This window comes from Cydia strobilella, chromosome 26, assembly GCF_947568885.1.
Source record: "Cydia strobilella chromosome 26, ilCydStro3.1, whole genome shotgun sequence".
In the NCBI taxonomy this organism is placed as follows: domain Eukaryota; kingdom Metazoa; phylum Arthropoda; class Insecta; order Lepidoptera; family Tortricidae; genus Cydia; species Cydia strobilella.
The window spans coordinates 7,508,135-7,530,774 of NC_086066.1; the positions used below are offsets into that span (position 1 = coordinate 7,508,135).

Here is a 22,640-nt window from a genome sequence, read left to right on the forward strand (position 1 = left end):
GGCCACCGTATAAGTGATTACCTAACCCGTCACCTGCCGATAAGGAATCAATTGTTCATCGGAGATAACCCGTTTTGTGCTGATCCGATTGTCTGGCGAGTCGAATGCTGAGTCACACCAGCTTTTCTGCGCAATTCGCCACCCGACACACGACAGCGCGCTGGTGTAACTAAATGCGATTTTGACTCCAATGTATCGGCCCCATTCGTAGTGCTCGTAAGGCCGGTCTTTACGAAGTAATATATGTCTATGTCGGTATTCGGTCTGCCAAAATAGTATGGAAAGAAGCATGTTGAATATAAAACTTAGAGATAGTATAAAACTGGAGGACATTAGAAAGAGAACAAAAATAATCGACGTAAACCACACTATGAAAAAACTGAAATGGAAGTGGACCGGCCACATGCTACGAGACAAAAGAGAAAAATGGTCAAAAGACATCACAACATGGTACCCAAGAGACGGAAAAAGGGATGATGGAAGACAAAAAATGAGATGGGAAGACGAGTTTAGACAGGTGGCTGGAGCCTTCTGGAGAAGACAGTTTCTGGACAGGGACTCGTGGAGGAATATGGGAGAGGCCTATGCCAAAGAGCAACCAGACAAGATGTCTGCGGAGAAAGGCTAGCAGTATAAGTAAAGGAAGTATGTCGGTATTGTCGGTACACTATTTCACGAAATCGTTGGACTCCATAAGCGACGAGAATATCATATAATTACGCGGTTTCTTCATTGGCATGCTACCATAAATTCGGTGGCTAAGGCGCTGTCAGTATATCCAGTTTCGATTATGCTTAAATCAAGTAGAGATTGTATTACTTTAAGTCTGAAACAGATTATTTTAACGAATACAGTGAAATCCGTTTATTATGACTCCTCTTATACAGACAAACCGCTGTATATGACGATTATGACGTAATTACTGTGCGAAGTTTGGTTTTCATATAAAATTATTTGTGACGAAGTCGGATAAGATGACTTCGCTTACTATGACCTATAAATCCTATTTTCATGGAATTATGTCCGGTTATACTGAATTACTGACACATTTGGTTGTTTTCGTGGCGACCCCCCACGTCTTTCCCTGCGAGGAAGTTTGGTGCGTGCGTCGCATAGACCTAGCATTACATAGATCAGCTATGCGCGTGCGCCCGTGAGGAACAAAACATACGCAATGCGACAATATGACTGGTCGAGAAGATTTGTAGCCCACCATAAACCATACTAAATTTACGGTGGGGAATAAGAAAAATGTGAGACTGTGACAAGGACAAACAATAACAGCGCTTTCTCTGCTACTCCTATTGAAAGATACATAAGACTATCCCGTTCGGTCATTTCCCCCCACCCCTCATGACCAGACAGTTATACTAGATTCATGGTGCGTCGCCTTTAAGTTGTTTTAGTTTTAATTCTCGGTGACAAGTTGTTAATTGGTATAAGGTTAATAAAACTCATCTCTCACAAAGGAATTTGAGATTAATTTGGAAAAATAACAAAAGTAAGAAGTTAATCAATTATGTTTTATATGACATCCGCTTAGTATGACGTTATCGCTGTATCGCGGGGGATTTTACCTCGTTGGTGTGCGATGCGCGGAGTAAATCCTTCTAAGTGATCACTGCGCTGCGCCGGTCTGCGCAGGCTTGTAGGGATCAATTTTGCGTAACTTCTGACAGCCGTATGAAGGGTTAAGTCCCCAGCAAGCTCGGCCGAATTGCAAGTTCCCATACAAACTTAGTTCCGCTCTCATTTTAAAACTACGTGTTGGATTGTAATGAAACTTTGCACATGCAATGACATAAGGTATATCTAGGTTTGAAATTAGTTTATATAGCTACAGTTTTTAAAACAATCGAAATAGAGCAAAAACACGTTTTGTATGAAAAACTTAAATTCGCTGTATTTTTTTAACTATGGTATCTGAAGCTACATAAACTAATTACAGACCTAGATATACCTTATCTTATTGTAAGTACAAAGTTTCAGAGCAATCTAGCTAGTCTAGGCGTCTCAGGCGATCATAGGGCGGGCGCTTTCTTTGCCCAGAGGCTAAGTCTGGCGGTGCAGAGGGGTAACGCCGCTAGCGACCATGCCGGAAGGAGGTGATTTGGGGGAAGTTTTATATTTAAGGTTTAGTTTTAGGTTTTGTTAGCATAAGTTTAAATTGTACATGTTAAATGTTAATGTAAATTATTTGTTATTAAATCCGTAAATTAGAAGTTCTTCTAGCTAGTCGTTTTAAAATGGGAGCGGAACTACGTTTGTATGGAGAACCGAGCTTGCCAGAGACCCTTAACTTAAGCCGGGTAAAAATGCATTATAATTAACATATTCAACATATTCTTGTAGACAATGAAAGACTCATTTTATGCAATAAGTTGTCTTAAAATGCGACCTTTCCAAATGTCGGATGGTATCATTACATAACTGTTGCCAAAGAGGTAAATACATAACGAGTACCTCAATATCTCATGTCTGAGCCTGTGAGGTAATGAGGTAAGCCCTTAAATGTTAACCTCGTTCTTACATCCCAGAGACCACAGGTAATTTATTAAATTAAACATTTATAAAAACCCCCAACGCAATGAAACGGATGAATTTTAATAAAAAAAATGTCAGAACCGTCGCTTGAAAAGGTGCCCTCAAATAAAAAAAACTTGCCAAGTGCGAGTCGGACTCGCGCACCGAGGGTTCCGTACTTTTTAGTATTTGTTGTTATAGCGGCAACAGAAATACATCATCTGTGAAAATTTCAACTGTCTGCTATCACGGTTCATGAGATACAGCCTGGTGAGAGACAGACAGACGGACAGCGGAGTCTTAGTAATAGGGTCCCGTTTTTACCCTTTGGGTACGGAACCCTAAAAGCCGCATGCAAATCTAATCCATCCATCCAAATAATATTCTACCTTAATAGATAACTACCCACTTTTAAGGGGCCCACTGACTATCAGTCCGCCGGACGATATCGGCCGGTCAGTTGTTCGGAGCTGTCAAATTTTTGTTCTAACTGACGGGCCGATATCGTCCGGCGGACTGATAGTCAGTGGGCCCCTTAAGAAACAAACGATCTCCACCTAGCCAGCTACCTATAGTCAAATTCAAATTCAAATGTTTTATTCGTGATAAACTTAAAACTAAAATTACATACAAAAGTATACTAAAGCTATAGGAACTTATAAAATAGGTAGGAGTTGAAGTTTACCACGAAATGGTCTCGCCTCAGCATAATGCTGACCCGAAGGTCAGCGCTGATCTTCCGGCGGGACCATTTTGGGTCACGATCGCAGCCGTACGACACGGCCCAACCATAAGCTGAACGCAGCCTTTGCAGCAGCGACCAGCGCCATCTTGTCTACTGTCTATGGCAGTACTTGACAATGTCATTATTGACAACAACAAGTGTATAAGAATAAGAAATGGCTATGCCGTACAACGCGATAAAATATATTTTTGCCTTTCATTCGCTTAAATTTACAAGTAACAAAAGAGATAGTCCTATACCTAAGTACCTACTTAAATTAGTATCTAACTAATACTTATGTGCTTTACTTTATATATTTACTAGCGACCCGCCCCGACTTCGCTCGGGTAAACCTTAACAAATTATATACCTAAACCTTCCTCAAGAATCACGTTTACAAAATCTGTTCAGTAGTTTTTGAGTTTATTCCGAACATACAAACAGAAGGACGCGACGGGGGACTGTTTTATAAGATGTACAGATTCATGTATTGCGTATTAATTAATGATCATTGTCTCGGTTGTTTCGTATAAATCACTACATAGTATAAAACAAAGTCGCTTTCCGCTGTCTGTCCGTGTATGCTTTTATTGTTATATATTAGCCTATTTTGGTGTCCCACTGCTGGGCAAAGGCCTCCCCTCGTTTTCTCCACTCGACCCTGTCATCGCCATTTTCCCACCATTTGGGGTAGAATGCGTCCAAGTCGTCCCGCCATCTCCTTTTTGGTCTGCCTGAACCCCGGCCTGCACCGTCTATGGTGCTCCGTGGGTCCCATTCAGTAACCATTTTGGCACACCTTTCCGGGTGCATGCGACAGACATGTCCCGCCCAGTCCCACTTAAGCTTAGCGGTCTTGACGCCTACATCTGCAACTCTAGTTCTGGAGCGTATGCGTATGCTTAGATCTTTAAAACTACGCAACGGAATTTGATGTGGTTTTTAGGGTTCCGTACCCAAAGGGTAAAAACGGGACCCTATTACTAAGACTCCGCTGTCCGTCTGTCTGTCACCAGGCTGTATCTCATGAATTTTTACAGATGATGTATTTCTGTTGCCGTCATCATCATTAACTTAAGAGTTATTCTCTTGTCGGTGGAGTATCTTCCAGCTTTCCCTATCCCGCGCCAGCTCTTTGACTTTTTGATACGACACGACCCCTACTTTTTCTTTCACTTGATCTAAAAAGCTGCGTCTGGGTTTTCCTCTACCCCGCTTCCTTCCTATCCGCCCCTCCAGGATAGTTTTAAAGAAGTAGTCGTGTCGTATTGAGTGTCCAATCATTTTCCCGCGTCTATTTGCAATAGTGTTCAGAATAGCTCTTCTTTCACTCACTCTTCTTAGCACCTCCTCATTCGTTATCCTGTCTCTCCAACTAATGCCTTCCATTCGCCTCCAGCACCACATTTCAAATGCTTCCATTCTCTTTCTATCTCTTAGGGTCATTGTCCACGTTTCACTTCCATAAAGGGCTATACTCCAGATATACACCTTAATCAGTAGCTTCTTGCTTCTGCATGATAAACGTAAATTAACGTAAACGTAATTTCTGTTGCTGCTATAACAACAAATACTAAAAAGTACGGAACCCTCGGTGCGCGAGTCCGACTCGCACTTGGTCGGTTTTTTTTTAATAGATTAGAGTGATTCAAGAGGAAGGTTTATATGTATAATTTGTAAGGGTTTTGTTTAAATTAGTCGAACTACCCGTGTGTAGCCGAGGCGGGTCGCTAGTAAATTATAATGTGTGATGTTTTGTGTCAATGGGTACACTGAAAATAAGCGTTTATTGTAACACTACTCATGTGCTCCGTCACATGCTGATTGTTAAACTTTTCTAGAACCACCCGCAGGACTGTAACTTCTAATTTGCCTAGATTTAAGCCTAGACTTATATCAAAGATAGATATAACTCCGTAATAGATGGATACAGTCTAAGGAAAGAACGTGCCTCGAAAATCAAGAAAATTTGATTCTCGTTCAGAGGGCGCTACTAGCTTTGGCCTACTGTCGTATAGATGGCGTTGACGGTTTCGTTTGTTATTTAACAATTTTAACGCATATCAGTTAAAGAACATGGGTCAAAATCATAAAAATAATTAATGCAAATAAAAAAAATCATTTACCCATATTTAAATACATTTTATAGTATTTTTATAAATCTTCATTTTTAGTTTTAAAGTGTGTCGACAGATGGCAGTGGATTTACTGGGGTTACAAAATTTACTATGACAGTACCGCTCTAGTATAAGTTACTCTATGCTTATATTGACCGTGATTGATTATCTTTTGTAAGGGCAGGGACCGGACAACCCTTTCCGCGATAAAACCCTTTCAATGGGCGACACTTAAACACGGCTAACACATTGAAAGACTTTCCCTTTTGAACTGCAAGCCCATTCATACCCTTACCTTGGACTAACCCTTACCGAAAAGCTAACCAAAATAAGGCTAGCTCTTAATAAGGGTTACCCTTATCTTTAAGCGCTTTCCTTTGCGTGAAAGAGACAGGATTAATATATATCTACGGTACTGTATGAAAAGGAAAGAAAATACGTGCTAGTCAAAGAACGCCGCCGTCGCCGCCGACGATCGCTCGGATTCGAAGTAATGTGTGCTTTATGAACAAGGTAGACGACTTAAATTAGCACGCTTATATGCTAAAAGGGAAGCCCTTTATAAGGCTAACCCTTATAAGCAATATGCAAGGTGGTGGTGGGCGGCTGATAAGGGTTTTGTAAGGGTATTTGGGCTACCGATTACTCAAATGTGGTAGCTTTATATAAGGGTTTTTAAAAGCAAAACAAAGGGTTTTGTCTGGCAAAGGGTATGGTGAGTTAAGCCTTATGCAATACCCTTATAAAACCCCGATAAGGGATAGCGGGCCGGTCCCTGTGTAAGGGTAGACCGAGCGCGGTCTACACAACTTTGACACCCACCCGCTATCTTCAGTCACCCGTGAACAAGATGCATGTAACTGCGTCGAAATATCGGGAGTTCAAAAACAATACAAAATGTAATCACGGTCTATAATCCCGGTCAATATAAGTCTAGTGAAACTAACCGTGAATCATTCAAAATTCTTAGATTTAAGCCTATTTTGTTTGATGTTGTTTCGAATAAAAACATCGTTCGTAATAAAGACGCGAATGATTAAACCATACAATAAAATGCGTATGATCACGTATACATTATGTCACAATAATAATGACTGACGTTTAAACCAGTTCTGAGGTCACAAAACAAGATATTTTTACTGGAATTTGTTTGTCAACATTGTTAGGGTTCCGTACCCAAAGGGTAAAAACGGGACCCTATTACTAAGACTCCGCTGTCCGTCTGTCTGTCTGTCACCAGGCTCTCATGAACCGTGATAGCTAGACAGTTGAAATTTTCACAGATGATGTATTTCTGTTGCCGCTATAACAACAAATACTAAAAAGTACGGAACCCTTGGTGCGCGAGTCCGACTCGCACTTGGCCGGTTTTTATAGTTACTTTTAAGGCCTTCCGCGACCATAAATATTTGACCTTTTGTATTGAAATTGGTTTATTACTTAGATGTCAGTTTCCTGAGTGATGTAACTTTGTTCGCGTCTTGCCTATATCCCAGTTTTAAAAACCCAGAATTTAATTTTAGCAATCAAACATTCTTTTTAGGGTTCCGTACCCTAAGGGTAAAAACGGGACCCTATTACTAAATAAATAAATAAAATAAATTAAACCGCTGAACCGATTTAGTTGAAATTTCGCATAGAGATAGTTTGATTCCCGGGGAAGGACATAGGGTAGTTTTTATTCCAGAAATCATGCTTTAAGGGGGTGAAAAGGGGGCTAGAAGTTTGTATGGGGAATCGATAAAAAACCGGCCAAGTGCGAGGCGGACTCGCGCACGAAGGGTTCTGTACCATTACGGAATAAAAACAGCAAAAAAAATCACGGTTGTTGTATGGGAGTCCCATTGAAATATCTATATTATTCTGTTTTTAGTATTTGTTGTTATAGCGGCAACAGATATTACATCATCTGTGAAATTTTCAACTGTCTAGCTATCACGGTTCATGAGATACAGCCTGGTGACAGACAGACAGACGGACAGCGGAGTCTTAGTAATAGGGTCCCGTTTTTACCCTATGGGTACGGAACCCTAAAAAGCAGATTGGATAAAAAATAAGCTACCCAAATTACTAACTCCACGCAGACGAAGTCGCGGGCTAAAGCTAGTAATATTATAAATGCGAAAGTGTGTCTGTTTGTCTGTTACCTCTTCACGCTTAAACCGTTGAACCGATTTAGTTGAAATTTGGCATAGAGATAGTTTGAGTCCCGGCGAAGGACATAGGGTAGTTTTTATCCCAGAAGTCATCCTTTAAGGGAGTGAAAAGGGGGGGTGAAAGTTTGTATGGGGGATCGATAAAAAGTAGATTGGATAAAAAATAAAAACAATTATCAATTTTTGCATTATTTTATTCAAGTTTTATTTAAACAAATAAACTTGCATCGAAGTTTCAGTATAGTCTGAATCTTCTCAAATGTTTTTTTTATATTTTTTTATTAAGAAACAAACAGTCTCATAAAACAGATGAGTTTATAAAGTAACATTTTTCTAGTAATAGACCTATATAGGTAGTTTCCTATATGTAAACGAATATTAATAAAAACTTATTACTAAGTACAAATGACATGCATATTGTACATATAGTCCGACAAGAAATTGTAGAAAATTATTAAGAAGAAGATGGCAACAATTTAGTACGGAGTTTTTTTTTTTAGTTTAATTTTATTTAATTTCTATTATTTCATGCCGCACCACATTTACGCCTATTACGGCTATTTTTACGCCTAAGACGGTAATCTGTTAAACAAAAGCCATTGTGCCTTTGAAAACAAAAGGTACAATGGCTGTTGTTTAACAGATTACCGTCTTAGGCGTAAAATCATTTGAGAAGATGCGGACTATATCTATGTGTGTATAAACAGCTGTTGTAGATAATCACTAAACTGGCTATAGTATCCGTTATCCATCTTTTTATCGTACAATTTGTCCTTAGGGCAGGTTTCGTCCTTCCAAGGGTACATGCTCATCGCTGGTATCTCGGAGCACTTCACGATTGCATTTCTGAAATCAAAAGTAAACGTGTTCCAAAAGGCTCATGATGATTTGAATCTGTAGTCGAAATTGTTAAAAATGGCCGCCATCTTGATTTTCTTAATTTTTGACCCGATCATAATGAACATTAATATCTGAGCATCCAAAAGGCTCTTTAACATAAATCAATAGACGAAATTGAAAAAAAAAACTGCAGCCATCTTGAACTTTTACATTTTTAGGCCAGGAAATGAATGCTCAAAAAAAGTTATAGAAGGAAATGCTTGGAACACAATTTTTAACTTCGTAACTTTGGTTGGACTAGTTAGGAGATGAACATATCAAAAGTGCCCGGCCGTAAGCCTGGTGCTGGAGGAGGGGGGTTTGAAGGTTCCATTTTTCGGTTTTTCTAGGAAATTATGCGTCTGAGCGACATGGCCACTTATACAAAATGAAAAGTGATTTAATTTGTTACAAGTTTTATTAGGTCAAGTTTTTCGGTATCTTGTGTAGTTTTTGAGATATCGAGTAAATAAGAAAAAAAAAAAAGATTTTGTGCAATATGTAAATAAATTATATACCCTGGGCTCGGCAACAAGAAGGAATACGGCTGTATGCTGTCCACACCCTCTCCGTGGTCGCATAGCAACCGTGACATCCGGGACTTTCGGATTTCGAACAATTGCTCTGAAACATCGATAAAACACAAAATTATTCATTTGTTTTTATCATTTTGAAAATTGATGTCTAAGGATCCGAAAGGCTCATTGATTTGAATCTGTAGTCGAAATTGTTAAAAATGTCCGCCATCTTGATTTTCTTCTTTTAGACCCGATCATAATGAAAATTAATATCTGAGGATCCGAAAGGCTATTTAACATAAATTAATAGACGAAATTGAAAAAAAAACTGCAGCCATCTTGAATTTTTACATTTTTAGGATTCCGTCCGTATCCAAAGGGTAAAAACGGCACTCTATTACTTAAGACTCCGCTGTCCGTCTGTCTCATGAACCGTGATATATGAAATGTCGATGACGATTCATATAATTCTGTGGTCTTTTTTTATTGCACGTTTTTGGCGAATCCCGAATTCCCAGTTTGGGGCAATCTACTCTCGCATAGTAAATACTCCAGTACGTACCTACATAGAAGACATCCATAAGTCCATAACTCAAAAATTATACTCATTGACAAATTTAGAGGAACGCAAAAAAAATCGGCCAAGTGCGAGTCGGACTCGCGCACGAAGAGATCCGTACCATTACGCAAAAAACGGCAAAAATATCACGTTTGTTGTATGGGACCCCAGTTTAATATTAATTTTATTCTGTTTTTAGTATTTGTTGTTATAGCGGCAACAGAAATACATCATCTGTGAAATTTTCAACTGTCTAGCTATAACGGTTCATGAGAGTGACAGACAGACGGACAGCGGAGTCTAAGACGTTTTTACCCTTTGGGTACGGAACCCTAAAAAGGTTTAATTACTGGATTACAGCACCCTGAAGTAATCTATGTTAATAAAGGCGGGATTCCACCAGTGTGCGGCACAAGCATTTTTGTACTGGATATGCTTGTGCCGCACACTGTTGGAATCCCTCCTTAAGAATATGTTTCAAATGCTATAATTATGCTTTAATCATGCTTCTGCGCATATAACATTATTAAAGAAAGACTTATTTTACGTTTAAAATCAGTAGTTATGTAACAGATTTTACACATATGAAGCTAAAATGAAAATATATATATTAAATCACATTTAGAAACGGGTCTATCGCGAATTTATTTTGTTACCTTTATTTACCGACGTTTCGACACAGGTTTCACTGGTCGTGGTCGCGGCTAATAACTGACGTCCCAGCAAAATGTCATAACAGAGATTTGTGTGACTACCCCACGGAAAGTGCATTTAAAGTTTGAGGTAGACATCACATTTTCAAACCACCCACTACACATAAAAGTTAATTATTGTCAATAGTCCGACACACAACACTCACAACACCCGCGCACACATCCGAAGATAGATCCCTTGGCTTTAACTTCTGGATCACTGGTCCCCAAGTTGCCGATAAGTTAAAACCATCTTCCCTATTAAAATTTCTGGGGTGCTTCTTGATTTCAATCGCTTCAATTCTGTGGGGTAGTCACACAAATCTCTGTTTTGACATTTTGCTGGGACGTCAGTTAGCCGCGACCACGACCAGTGAAACCTGTGTCGAAACGTCGGTAAATAAAGGTAACAAAATAAATTCGCGATAGACCCGTTTCTAAATGTGATTTAATATGTGTTCAAACCGCGAAAGTTTTAAATGTTATATTGAAAATATATAGTATAGGTATAAAGCATGGTATAATAATATACTCCGCCTGGTACTCTCTTCCGAGACTCGCGAACCACGTGACTAACACAGGTCCATGATGACGTAGGCTTGTGTCAGTCACGTGGTTCGCGAGTCTCGGAAGAGAGTACCAGGCGGAATATATTATTATACCATGGTATAAAGGCACACAACGGACGTGATTTTGTATGGAGGTTCGTCTTCAAGTTTAGCTAATCCTTGATACTATACTTAATGAGCATACCTTCTGTGAATGATCCGGGGTGCACCGAGTTCTCGTACCAGAACCGGTCTGACGTTCGCCAACGTTTCATCTTTAAACACAATTATTTAGTAATACATTCTACAGATAAAACTTTATTTACATAAGACCAAGCCCCTATTTCACCAAGGTGACAGGTGCGACAATTGTCGCCATCACTGTTACTGACGTCACAGACCTCCATAGGCTACCATCGGCATGTCTAATGTCGTTTCTACTGTATTGCGTATATGTTCAATATGCTATCTCTCAAAAACAGGAATCGAAAAAATCTGCTTATCACTTTTATAGTTACATATATACTTTCATATGTATTCATTCTTTTTTGATAGCAATGGCGGATGATTGAGGAAAAACGTCTTATAGCTCCCGCAAATTGTGACAGTTCTATTTTTCCCGCTTTGAAAAAAATTACACGTGATATCTTATCTGACCCCGCCTCCCCCATCGTGATATTTTCCTTACCCCCATAGGCCTTGTCTATGTCCATGGGGCTGTTAAGCCCTTACACTTCTTACCCCCTCCCGCTCCCTAAACGATCACATGATTTCTGGACGACCCCAAAACACAACTGTCACGAAATTCCGACACAGAAATCATTTCCTGTCAAGAATTACCGAAAATTCGTTTCTTCAAAAATTACCGAGAATTACCGATAGGCCTCCGCCCTACCAAGCGTCCCAGTCATTCACTGGGAATCCCAACTAACTATGCCAATAAGATATACCTGCAACACCAGGATGCAGGCCAGAGTGGGCCCGACGGCGGCGCCAGGCATGACTGGCTCTGAAATCATGCCCGCATGCAAGTCGATGTCATCCACGTCACGATACGATGTTTGTAGCGATGACACTTGCTGAAATATTACATTTTATGTTAGTAATTCATTATTGTGAAGCGCTGGTGGCCTAGCGCCCCTAGCGGTAAGAGCGTGCGACTTTGAATCCGGAGGTCGTGGGTTCAAACACCGGCTCGTCCTTATTAGTTTCGGAACATGTACGAAATATCATTTGATATTTACTATTACACATTACACCCCAGGCCAAAAGTATGGAAACAACGTTGTTTTCTTTAATATCTCTTGTTTATATCTTTGTTGTATATATTTGTAGACTAAGACTTACATTAGGCAAACCCAAAAGATTAAAAATACACGCTTAATATCAAAACATCCTAAAATATTGTCAAAAAGCTAAAAAAATAAAGTAGGAAAAAGTTACATAATTATACCTACCCTTTAATTACATGACAAAATGTTGAATTGGCAACTATCACAGCCAGAGTAATTTACTTTTAAAATGTTCTATTATTATTCTTACCAAATTGTCAATGAGTAGTATAAAATCCATCGCTTAAAAGATCACACTTTTCTATTGAAATACAAGCTTGTTTCCATTCTTTTGGCCTGGGGTGTATGTACCAGTCGCTTTTCGGTGAAGGAAAACATCGTGAGGAAACCAGACTAATCCTAATAAGGCCTAGTTTCCCCTCTGGGTTGGAAGGTCAGATGGCAGTCGCTTTCGTAAAACTAGTGCCTACGTCAATTCTTAGGATTAGTTGTCAAGCGGACCCCAGGCTCCCATGAGCCGTGGCAAAATGTCGGGATAACGCGAGGAAGAGGAAGTTTATTATTGAAGCCAACGACGGATCACAGAATCAGGCAGATCGTGAAATTCCTTGGCATATCGTGAATCGTGAAAATCTGTTCGTTCCCTGAGATATCTGAACAGTTTGCCCTTCGGGCATCTGAAGCAACCTAACGAACCTATTCTACCTATTTATTGGTATGTGACTACTAAACATTACACAGAAACTATACGATCGTCCGCCGAAGTATAGATTTTTGACTTCGATAAACGGGTGGCTCACTCCGCGATTTCGTCGCGTCGCTACAAGTACATGCGGCCCACACCAATTTTGGTGTCTAGGCCATAGTAGTTGCCGCGCACATCTACAGAACAGACGTGTGGTTAAAATCTTTCGGTTTCCTCGTGAACACCCTGTATAAGCACATCATTACGAACACGTTAAGGTCAGTTTTATTTACGGAAGCTGTTCTAATAAAATTAAACACCTGCAATTATGTGCCAGTAAGCAAATCACTATATTATGCTAATTAGGTTAAGATACTCTTAGGCGCGATTCATTTATTACGTAAGGCGATTTAGGGGGTGGGGGGTCGACAACGTCTTATTTTTCTCACAGGGGGGTGGGAGGGAGTCTTGATAGTTCTTACGTAAGATCACAAAATGTGCAAGTTAAGAAAGTACAGTCGCCATCAGATATATCGGAGCGGCCGAGGCTCTCACAAATATCTTAACACGCCTCTATTGTCAAGAAGGCGTTAGAGTGTGTGTTCAGATATTTTTGAGCACTTTGGCCGCTCCGATATATCTGATGGCGACTGTACTTTTAAAAAGCGCGTGATTCCGCGCCAGCGCCGATAATGAAAAACTTTAAAAAGAAACCGGAGTTGATTATTATCAAAAAACCGGCCAAGTGCGAGTCGGATTCGCGCACCGAGGGTTCCGTACTTTTTAGTATTTGTTGTTATAGCGGCAACAGCGGAAAATTTCAACTGTCTATCACGGTTCATGAGATACAGCCTGGTGACAGACGGACAGACAAACAGACGGACGGACAGCGGAGTCTTAGTAATGGGGTCCCGTGGTTACCCTTTGGGTACGGAATCCTAAAAATCATACCTTTTTGCTGCACGGCGCCGTGCCATAGTTCGAAATCGGTCGGCATTTCGTAAACAAACCTGACATTTAAAAGAAATCACGCAATTTCATACCGAATTAATATTGTTAGTTTTTATTTGCGCACACAGTAGTTCTATTTTTAGGATTCCGTACCCAAAGGGTAAAAACAAGACCCTATTACTAAGACTCCGCTGTCTGTCTGTCTGTCATCAGGCTGTATCTCATGAACCGTGATAGCTAGACAGTTGGAATTTTTACAGATGATGTATTTCTGTTGCCGCTGTAACAAAAAATACTAAAAACAGAATAAAATAAATATTTGAGTGGGGCTCCCATACAACAAACGTGATTTTTTTGCCGTTTCTTGCGTAATAGTACGGAACCCTTCGTACGCGAGTCCGACTCGCACTTGGCCGGTTTTTGTTCTAAAAGGTCAAGGTGAATCTGAATCTAACCTTCTCTTAAACTTTATCTGTTAATGCAGCTCAGCAGCTTTAGACATGGTTGTATTTGCTGAATCTCTTGCTGAAGACTAAGCCTTAAGCTAATGTTTAAGAATCACACGGACAGCCGCCGCCATACAATCGAAATCACTCTCTCATTTTGGCTCATTCAAGTAACATGAATCTTTGTTTTTTTGAAAAGCAAATTACTATGAATTTAATGTAGTTGTTGTAGTTAAAATAGTTAAGTGTTACATGTTGCTAGGTTTACATTCTAATACCACTTATGTTCTCGGTGAGATATGCTTAAGGAAACAACATAATCTATAATATAATATTGTCTTCGGTTACCGCGATAGTTACTCATGAAATAAAACTATGAAAACGGATTATATCGCGTATATTGAATTTATAATACATCCCGACGTTTCGAACTCTTTACAGCGTTCGTGGTCAACGGGTGACTCCCGGTATTATAAATTCAATATACGCGATATAATCCGTTTTCATAGTTTTATTTCATAATCTATAATAGTTATGTATATTCTGTCTATATTGTTCTTCACTTGTATGCTTCTGTTTTATCTCCTTGTAATAAAATAAAATAAAATACTATTGTACTATCGTGTGCGCTCGCGGTGTTTCACTTACGAATTTTTTTGCCTCGATCCTTGCAACGAACTGAACTCAGCCCCCCTCATATAGATTCCCAATTACGATGCATTCATGATTATTTATCTTAATAATGATGTCACTGTCACTTAAGCGAAAACTCGTTGACATGTGTATACTGCCTGTACTAACCTACGGTGCCCAACTGCCCGAACTTGGTCACTCACAGAGAATCAAAAATCCAAACTGAAGATTTGCTAACGTGCTATGGAGCGCAGCATTTTAGGTGTTAAAATGGCCGATCGCGTCTGAAACACCACGCTGCGCTCTAACACTTGCATTGCTGACTTTGGCGAAAATCGCCAGGCTCAAATGGGACTGCCACGTGTATCGTATGCATTCGGATAGGTGGGCTAACGTAGCCACCAAGTGGATGCCGACGAAGAAGCGTCGGCGGGGCAGGCCCAGGCGGAGATGGCGGGACGACTTTGACGCCTTCCTTAACAACTGGCCAGAAGAAGAATCGGGAGTTATTGAGAACCAGGGTAGAGACCTTTGCCCAGCAGTGGGACACTCAAGTAGGCTAAGAAAAAATAATAATAATGACGTACCTCCTTCATCCAATGTCTCAAATTCATCGAAGTCCTTAGTAGTGTGAAGCCCGCACAAACGACGGTACTCGCGGCCCCAAAGCGCGGCCTTTATGTCCAAAGACCGGAAGTATATCTAAATGTACAGTCTCTAACCGCGATTGTAGAGCCATTTAGGGTTCTAGCTAAATTGGGCATTAAATGGCGTATGTATTGAACAACCAATTTAGTTAGAACCCTAAATGGATCAACAATCGCAGTTCATGATAGTACCTCCTCCTTCATCCAATGTCTTAAATCCTCGAAATCCTTAGCAGTGTGCAGCCCGCAGAGCTGGCGGTACTCGTTGTAACTGGGTAGCCCCAAGGCGCGGCCTTTCATTATGTCGGATGATACTACGTCGGACGCGAATTGGAGGTCCCCGAGGATTCTTTCACCCACCTGAAATGAGCTTTAGTTATAGTGCTTACAACTTGGGTACGGTATTATTGATTCAATGTAACATATCTAATAGCTTTTTCCACCCTAGTAAGCTTTACCTTCTCGGACGCCGTGTCCCGTGTCAAACACAAAAGCTGACACTCGGACGCGACGCCACCGAAGTGTCAAAACTGAAATTGAACTTTATGCGAATGCAGGTAGGTCTATGTTGCTCTGTGGTCTGTGACGGATTAATCTGTCTTTGGCGTTGGACCTACGCTGCCGATATATCCGTCATTGGCGCCCAAAAGGTTAAGGACAGATCAGATCCAACCGAAATTGTAGCGTGTATGCAGTGACGTAGATTATGCCTTGCGTTTTGTCAGCAGTGTGGCCAGTGTGTCAGTGATCATCGTTTGGATGTATCTTTTAATTGATAAAATTAATAAAAATGATTCAAATTTGCTTGGCTTTTCAAATTATTATGTTTTTTAGTTACGGTTCCCTACATTTCGATGAAGGGTCTCCAAACTTTTCGACCCAGCAACCACGGCCAGACTGGCTTACTTGCATCCTTTTCGCGGATCTTATATCCTTTGGCTCTCCCGTTTCTTTTCCGCCAGCGAAAAGTAAGGTTGGATCCGACCCGTGGGTTGGAGACCCCTCGTTTAGACGAAAAGGTCTATAATGACCGTCAATGCTCTTACATCAGGATCCACGATATTATCCGAGTCGGCGGCGGGTTGTCTAAAGGCGCCTTGCGTGATCTTCTCTATAGTATCGTTCATCGGAAGAGCGCCGGTCCTTAGAGTGTAGTCCACGATGTTCCTCTCGTCTACTATCCTCCCGCTGTTGTCGTACATCCTGAGGATATGGGATTATTTAAAACTGCTGTTTCTTGATAGAAGAAAGATGCGATGGGTAAGGATTAGCTTAGACCAAGGACTTTTAAGTCAAACTAGATATCCAGTTAAATTTTTTTTGTTGAGGAAAGAAATATTGACCAGTGTGGAACTATCGGTACGCCATCACGAACTCTATGTTCAGTCTTGGCTCCACCTCGTCATAACCAACATGTCCATACGTGTCCATTATTACCTGAGCCTCCCCTCTTGCATGGTGTGGAACCATCGGTACGCCATCACGAACTCTATGCTCAGTCTTGGCTCCAATTCCTCTTCATAGTCGTCAACGTGTCCGTACGTGTTGGAAATCACTCCCTGCTTCAGTAAGAAGTCGTATCCTGGAACATTGGGAATTGGGAAGGTGTAAAATTGTTTTGGAGATGGTTTAAAACCTCCCTTTTTTAATAGGCTGTCGCAAAACGTCTACAAAAATGCGTAAAATCTGAATTTTCGTCTGATTTGAAAATAACCTTTCGACATTTATTTCCGTGCAATGTCATTATCATTATCATTAAACGTCTAGTCTCATTGTAAAGTACAGGAATAAGAAGGTTTTTTATCAATTTAAAGGGGCTTTTTCCCAGATGGTTCTGCAAAAAGGGTTTTAAAAGACAGCATTAGGCTCCAGGTCTATACCAACACTCTTCCAGACGTCTGGCGATCTAGTTAAGCATTCTAGGTGTAATACCAACTTACACATGAGAGAAGGCATGATGATTTGCTGCCATACAGCGATGTTCACGAGAGACGTGAACAGCTAGTCTTCGCTCCAGCAGGGATTCAGCTGTTCCAGGCGTCTGCATTAGACTCCAGGTGTAAAACCAACTCACCCATAAGAGATGGCATGAGCTCATAGAAAATGATCTGCTGCCATATAGCAATGTTCACATCTTTTGCTTCCGCGAACAGCTGGTCGTCGGTCCAGCAGGGATTCAGCTCTTCCAGGCGTCTGGCGATTTGGTTGTGGTTGCGTATGAACCAGAGACCGAAGAGGTTCACGCCCAGGAGCGCGTTGATGCCTAGGTTGGCTGGGATAAATAGGTATTTTTATTAGCACGCAAGTTTTACAAATTATTTAAGCAATTAATTAATTTTGAATAGACTTTACTACTTTTTAACACTACTGGTTTTGGTAAAGATTTGAGTAGTGGGAGACTTTTTTGAAACCGATGGTCGCGTGTAAGAACCCCGGCTCGTACGAACGAATTACGATAAGATTATGAGTATAAATCGAAAATAAATACCCGAGTTATGGCATCTGATCTCTCCCAGATGTGGCTTGTTTAGCAAACACACGGGGGCCCCGCTGGGAAGCCACTCCTTGCCCTTTATGAGCTCTGTATCCTAAGAAGAGTGATTGTGAGTAACTAATGTGAGTAATACCCGAGTCGTGGCATCTGGTCTCGCCCAGCTGCGGTTTGTTGAGCAGGCACACGGGGGCCCCGCTGGGGGGCCACTCCTTGCCCTTTAAGAGCTCGGTTTGTATTCGGCCTCCGACCCCCGCTTTGCCTTTGCGCATATCTGCTTCGTTGTTGCCATAAATTATGGAGAGGTCAATCATTGGGGGGGATGTGTTGATCTGAAACATGTTACAAATTAGAACCTTGATCTTAACCACCTAAAAACCTAAACACATATGCAATTATTTTTTAGATCTACTCGGCCCCTCTAGTTTTCCCGTCATAGCTCGTGAAGGATAATGTATGTTATTCTCCTAACAACAGACCCACCGATACTTTCTCCAGTTGACGCCGTACGCAAAACTTATGACGTCAAAAGGAAAGCAAGGATTTACCTAAGGTCTGCATATCTTTGTCTCTCTACACGGTGGCTAAAAAATAACAGCATTCCCGTTTTCAGGGAGGTTTTGGGATTATACTGAGCAATTTTTACTATGGGACCAACCACAAAAACGCAAAAACTTTTAGCCACCGTGTATAGAAGCAAGAAGGCGGCAAGCTCGCTGGCGTACACCCTTACATCTGGCTTGTGATGGGTGCGGTCAGCTTCAGGCCACAGACTTGCTTCTTCACAGATGTAGGTATACATATACATAGAACGTTCTAAACTTACCCTAGAAGGCGGCAAGCTCGCTGGCGCACACCCTAACATCTGGTACGTGATGGGTGTGGTCAGGTTCAAGCAACGGACGTTGCTTCTTCGCAGGTGCAAGTCGTCTTTCGCCACTCTGAAATAACAAGTTATTACATAAAATAATAATACTGCATTCGAGTTGTGGTGCTGGCGAAGAATGCTCCGGATCGAATGGATAATATCGAATAATAATGGATCAAATGGGTGGAGAGTAATATTTCCGAGAACATGTCCTTCTTACCCTGAGACGACCCTATTTCTGGGCGGTTTGCCCTTCGGGCATGTCAAGCTTCCTAACGAACCTAACCGACCTATCTATCGACTTAGTGTGACTATCGTGAAAACATTACTCTTTGGGGAAAAAAGCGACTGGGACAAAAGCTATCGGGGAACAAAAATTTTAGGTAGCTAATCTAAACAGTCGGTGACGACACATGTGCGTCAGTACCTGATCGGGATACACCTCGGGTCAATCGGTCCCGCTGGCGTACAACAGTCCGTAGTTAATATAACATAGTTGACGGTGTCGTGTAGAGACGTCACGTCTCCGGTGAGAAACACGCCTAAATGCGTGATTAACTGCGTGTAGTGCTCGCTGGAGCGACGACCGTCGGATATTATTGCCACTCTGAAAAAAAACATAAAAATTTATCAACATTTTCAAATCAAATACCTTTGAGTAAACCCTTAACCCTTAAATGCATGATTACATTAATTAATGTAATATACTCTAAGAACAAATTAAATTATTTTCTATGAAAATATTTTAATTTGTGGTTTTTCAAGTAGACACACTACTATTTAAACTATAAACTGAAATAAGCCCTAAGCTTAAGCTATCGCTAGCCCGTAATCACCTGAGTTGATTCAGTTAGAAGGTCGAACCATACTGTTCTACCTTAGAGATGGCCAGGGGGCGCCACAAGCCTTCGGGAATTGTCATATACTTGGAAATTTCGACCCATGCCACCGTGGCCGGATAGCCGAGCGGTTCAGGCACCTGTCCGGTAAACGGGGTACGCTGGTTCGATTCCAGCTCTGGACACTGGAGGCTTTGGTCATTTTTTCCTTCGTATATGATATTTATTTCAGTTTATAATGTAATATAATTAATTAATAAATGTATATATTTATTTTCACGTCACAATAAATAAAACAGTAAATAACATCCATGCATAGATCGTGATCGGCAACGCAGGCTTCGTCAAGTGGACACAAAAGCAAATCAGCAACAGGCTTCGTCATCGACTTACAAATGATGTAATCCGCAACAGGCTTTGTCTAGCTTAACCACTAAATTAAACTATTTAGGCTATGGTGCCACCCCGGACCGTAGCCGGCCCAAACGTCCCCATGACACTGGCAGCGTTGCCCCGTTGAATTGCCAAGGAGATCTGTTGGACCAGGTACGATCCGGAGCGAGGATCGCAACCCCTATCCCTCAGTCGCCGACCCAATTCCCACACAAACTCCTTAGCCTCCGCACCCCAAGGTCCTGCAGTCTCCACCGCAACTGGTATAAAATCATACATTGGTTCCAAGGCAGAGTACTTCGTATGCTTCTGTTTAGCCGCATACTCCGCAGCTGAACCAGCAGCACCGATGGTGTGACTCAGATGGGACGGGGCAAAGGTGCTAACACACGTTGCGTCCCATAAGAGGCACCGACCCTTCTGCCAAGGAACCAATGTAAGACCATCTGGCCTTTTGCCATCAGCCCGGCACAATCCCGGAGGCTCCAGGACACAGGGAACATTGGCTGAGACCAAAGCCCTGCGAACTACCTCATTTATCGCATGGTGACGCGAAAAACGCCCAGCGCACCTCTGACAACTAAGGCCATGGTGACCGTCCTCCTGAACCATGGCTCCACATATACACCTATGTACCTCGCAAACCTTCGAACCCAATCGTAAGGCAACCGCAATCCTCAAAGAATCGTTATCTAATAACGTGCCTAACTGAGGGGAAGGCAACGCATGAAGCCATGCTCCTGATTCGCACCTAGATGCGGCCTTGAGGCGCGCTAAATCTGAGCCAATAGCCTCGCTCAGCAAATCTGCAACCACCTTCTTACATAGGATGTCGTCCCAACCTCTTTGGGTCGCAGGATTGCTTGGCGGTTCCGTACCCTGACAAAACGATGACCACTTGACAAATGCCTCCGCAGCAAAAGGTATATGGGAATTACCACCATTGTCAGACAATATTCGAGTGACTAGTCCCAAAGAACCATGTGCCGAGGCAAGGAAAGCCACTACGCCTACTTCACGACACCGACGAACCCCAAGACCCCCGTGACGTACCGGAAGAGCAGCCTGGGTCCACTGCGCCTCATTCAGATGTACATTTAATATTGACTCCAGCGCTAACTTGAGTGTGTCATCTAATTTCGCTACATCGTCATGAAACATCCAGGTGGGAGATGTTCTTAAAATATACATTATCCGAGGCATCGCGAAACAGTTCCGCTGAAGAACAAGCGAGACATGCGCGGATAAATGGCTGAGGTGCATCTGGGCCTTAGCTAAAGCCAACCCTTTCTCTTCCAGAGCCGAACTGACGCCTTCCGGAAATATAGGAGCACCCAAAAGAGAAAAGGTTGACTTTTGCAAGCGTCGCACCCCTGGCAATACCGCCTCAAATCTCGATATGGTATTAGCCTCATCGGAATCGCAACAGAACAGTTCGCATTTGCCCGAATTTATCTCCAAACCGATCCCTCTCAAAGCCGGCACCAGCCTTTCAACATCGTTCAAAACTGTTTGCGGATCACCTCCAATCGTTCCGTCATCCAAATACCACACGTTCAGGGGTGAATCTAAAGATGTGATAACCTTTTGCATGGCCAAGCAAAATATTAATGGACCCAAAGGATCTCCCTGTTGGGCCCCAACCCGCGAGGATATCAGGGTGTCGCTATACTGTAAATGGCTGTCAGCATGGTAACATTGATAAAGGAACGGGTAAATCGATGGTACTTTGTTCATAGTTTCATCAAGAATAGTGTCCCTCTCAACGCTATTAAAAGCATTCTTGATGTCTATCTTCAAAATAACGGCACCCGTATCCCTATTCGCTAGTGCAAATGCTCGAGTGGCATGGATCGCTGCTTCACAACCCTGCGCGGTACCAAACCCCACTTGAGTTGGCTGCAGATAATCGGCCATCGGTTCTTTAACAGCCCGACAACACAATTTAGCCGTGAGTCGACGAATTGTGCATCCTATTGCTATCGGCCTGACCCCACCGTCCTTTTTGGTAAGAGCGCAAAGGGAAGCGCCATATAAATACGGACTGACAAGGGGATTGAGCGATCCCTTCAAAAGGAAATTACATAAGTTCGTTAATGAGTCGAGTAGCCGGGGCCCATTACTACCCGCCGTAGAAGATGTCAGTTCCTTAAGATGCTGCGGACGCAAACCATCCAAACCCGCAGCAGACCCGTTGTAAAATGAACCTAACGCCTCCCCCACATCAGCCGGCGTCACCGACAAGGAAGGGCTCGAAGCATCAGGTTCCGGCGGAAACACTAGAGACCTGGACGGTGACGGATGTTTCTCACGAAGGGATGCCAAAGTTTCATCGTTCGACGGCGCCAGCGACGAGTCTGACAAAAGGAGCCGGACCGCACCTCTCAAGTCACCATCATGCACCTTGCCCTCTATGCTCTTATACAAAGACCTTGACTTCCGCGATGAGTCCTCTGGGAAGTATAACGTTGCGCTATCCACGTTTTCCTTCACCTTGGAAGTCAAGGACTTCTTAGTACCTTTCTCTGGAACCCGCAAAGCAGAAAAAGAAAAGGACAACAACGAGAACCAGTCCTCAACGCTATTGGACTGTACACATTTATCCATTATGGCCCCTAATCTCTCCGCTGCCAAGCATCTCGCGCCCTTTGGGATGTGCTTTAGGACATTAATTAATTA

At 42.0% G+C, this 22,640-nt stretch overlaps 1 protein-coding gene across 1 annotated transcript in view; it reads left to right on the plus strand.

The window, feature by feature from the left end:
• Positions 1–22,640, plus strand: part of LOC134753071 (catenin alpha-like) — a 72,288-nt gene that overhangs the window by 15,999 nt on the left and 33,649 nt on the right. The gene's annotated exons all lie outside the window — the stretch shown is intronic.